Source organism: Globicephala melas, chromosome X (assembly GCF_963455315.2).
Source record: "Globicephala melas chromosome X, mGloMel1.2, whole genome shotgun sequence".
In the NCBI taxonomy this organism is placed as follows: Eukaryota; Metazoa; Chordata; class Mammalia; order Artiodactyla; family Delphinidae; genus Globicephala; species Globicephala melas.
Window position 1 is genome coordinate 26303406 of NC_083335.1, and position 3370 is coordinate 26306775.

Consider the following 3370-nt stretch of genomic DNA (forward strand, 5'->3'; position numbering starts at 1 on the left):
AACTATTAGCCCTGACAGCGGAAGTGTCAACAGAACTATAATGCACTGATTTGCCACTAGATCTTTTATGTGACCTTGTGTTCTTCGACAAGAATGCCTGAAAAAGGCATTCCCCATGTTTCTAGTAAAAGAGACCTTACGGGCACATTTTGTTTTCAGTAGAAAAAAATCTCCCTGCATTTTCAACTAGCTACTTAAGCTCCAAGAAAATCTTTGTCAAATCAGATCCCCATTTTCACAAAATCTTCTCTATTTAAAACTAGCAGTGGGCATGCTATATTTAAAATGGATAACCAGGGACTTCCCTGGTGGTCCAGTGGCTAAAACTCTGCACTCGCAATGCAGGGGGCCCAGGTTCAATCCCTGGTCAGGGAACTAGATCCCACATGCCGCAACTAAAAGATCCCACGTGCCGCAACTAAGACCCGGCACAGCCAAATAAATAAATATTTAAAAATAAAATAAAGTGGATAACCAACAAGGACCTACTGTATAACATAGGGAACTCTGCTCAGTATTATGTAACAACCTAAATGGGAAAAGAATTTGAAAAAGAATAGATACATGTATATGTATAACTGAATCACTTTGCTGTACACCTGAAACTAACAAAACATTGTCAATCAACTATACTCCAATATAAAATAAAAAGTTAAAAAAAAAACTTGCAGTGGGCATACTGATCATGGGTTCTGGTCCTTGGCTTTGGTAGGCTAATTTGCCCAAAGGATTGTGTGCAGTGCGTGGCTGAGGCTCTTATAGCCAAGGAAGGTAAGTTACAGATCTCATTTCCAAACATTGACCTCCCTACTTGGGATAGGATTCTCCCTAAGGTAACCCCCTAACTTCTTTGTGCATTGGTCAGCATATTCTTTCATCATCTTGTATTCAATCATTCACTCAAATATTTATAGAATGCCTACTATTTGCCAGTCTATTGGCTGGGTGCTCATGAGAGTACAGCAGTGAGCAAGGTAGTCACACAATGTCTTCCCTCAAAGAGTTCACGAACTAGTGTTTTCCTGGGTCACACTGTCTGATTCTTGACTCAAACTCCTTTCCTAAGTCCCTTACTTGAACCAGGTGTTCCTATCCTGCTTCTTGGACCAACTGTGGGCATTGAATCCAGTCCACAGGGGTCTCCTGCCTTAACCCCATGCCTGAGACCCAAGGCCTAGCCGGAGAGATCTTGATAGGGAAGCAAAGAGGCCAGACAGGTTAGCATCACCCCTTGATCTGGAACTATCTTTTGCCCAGTCATGATCTATCCATACCCAGATTCCTGAAACCCACATCACAGGAAACTGATGGCCAGGTGATGATTGTTCCTTTGTCCCTGTGCTCCCCGACACTACCCAATCATTGGAGTTGTATGGAGCTTTGAACATTCAAATTAGTAGTGTGGTCGTAACACCTTGAAATTGATGTCTCAGACCTGTAGGTGGAATAAAGATAGAGACATCACTCAAAACCTGTATCAGTCAGGGTCCCAGCAGGGAGTAGATGGCACACTCAAAATGGGTATTTTGGAGAGTAAAGGTTAATAAATGGACAATTTATAAAGGTGGGGGCAGGGTACCCAGGGCTAGTAACAGGAGTGGGGGATGGTCAGGCCTTTGATGTCATCCCTACAGGTCAGCCTCCCCTCCCGAAGCAGAGTGCAGGGTGGAGAAGGATGGAGAGAGGGTCTGAAGGGGCACATGGAAGCTATCCAGAACAGAAATTCTCATTCAGATTTTGCAGGAATTCAGACCAGAGCTGAGATCAGCGTCTTATGCTTTGATCTGTGAAAACTGGCTTTGGTACGCAAAGGAGTAGGATAAACTAAATGGCAAGGAGAGCTTTTATTCTTCTGAAAAAAGTAAACATTTTCAGACATTTTTAAACTAGGGAAGAATCCATTTTCATAGAACAATGAATGATTTTTCTTATCTATTTATTAAAATAGGTTCTCACTTTGATAACATTAGCTCCTGTTACCAACTGTGACTGAAAGGAATGAAACTGTGTATTGAAAAGAGCCTGGATTTCAGATTTACAGCTAATTCAGGTTGGTTTCCTTGCACCACTGCCTACCACCCTACCACTACCCACCCCCTGCAAAAAATAAAAGTTAGGTATACCAAATTAAGGAGCTTTACCACTTATAGTAACATTTTAACACTGTTATCAATGAACTAAACATTGCTTTTCCACAGTCCACTAGAAGAGCCTAATAACAAGAAAACAAGCTGATGTTGGGGCTTTTATTTTTTAAAAATAATAATAATAAATGGACCTTGTTCCCAGGCCTTCCTCTGCACAGCCCGTGCCCCTGAGCTCCCTCCCTGCCTGCATCACTGACCCTGAGCATCTCCCAGGTGGCTGGCACGGTAGCACTGAGACCCTGCCTGGAGCCCAGGAAGAGTCCATGAGGGACAAACACTGATAGGCTGATCTTCAGTATCAGATGGGCTCAGCTATTTACCAGATGCGCCACCTTGGGTGACTAATTTCTCTGAGCCTCAATTTCCTCAACTTTAAAATGGGGATAATGATAACGTCTATATCATCAGTTGTTGCTGGGATTAAATAAGACAATGGTCTGTAAAACACCTAGCACAGTGCCTGGCACCTGATAAGCACATGGTAAAACCCATTATTTTTAGACTCAGAAACAAGAACTAATGCGGAAAAAAAAGGGAGTAAAAAAGGCAGGGGTGAGGAGTGGGTTACATTTCAATCAACTAGAATGTTACATTGCCCAGAGTCCCCTTCCCCAAGGGGTCCCATTAAGTCAACATTTATTGTATTGATTTTTCCCAGTGAAACGAACATTTTACAGGTTAAGCATCTCTACTGCCCGTTGCTGTTTCACAGGTGGCGCTATAGTAAGATCTCCACTCACATCAATGCAGAAGCCTTTATCTCTCTGTCAAAAGCGGGAGGTAAAGCAGGATAAGAGACCTAGGTCACTGCAGGGAAAAAAATGTGTCTAGGAATCCTCAAGGAATAGGTTTGGAGGGGAATCTGAGGCGGAATAAGAGACAAAAGAGGAAGAGAAATTGTCATGATGTGTTTGTTTGGCTCTTAATCCAGAGAAGCCACATCTGCAAATGTTAGGCACACTTTCATATCTGATTTATTTCTCCCTTTAACCTTGTGGCACAAAGTCCAGGGTTACGAACTCCCCCGACAACTGCCATTCCACCAAGGGGAGACAATAAGAGGGGACAAGAACACCCAGACAAATCCGAACACTCCCCTAACCCCCCACACAGCCTCCCTCTTTCCATCCTTGCTCCTCATAGTCTAGCCTCCCCACAGCAGCCAGAGTGACCTTCATAAGTCAGATCATGCCACTCCTCTGCTCAAAACCATCCAATGTCTT

General features: G+C 43.2%; 1 non-coding gene across 1 annotated transcript; it reads left to right on the forward strand.

Annotated features, from left to right (window-relative positions):
- Positions 1–302: 302 nt before the first annotated feature.
- TRNAA-CGC (transfer RNA alanine (anticodon CGC)) lies at positions 303–375 on the forward strand. Its single transcript has one exon. It is a non-coding gene; the product is annotated as a tRNA-Ala (tRNA).
- Positions 376–3370: the final 2995 nt, after the last annotated feature.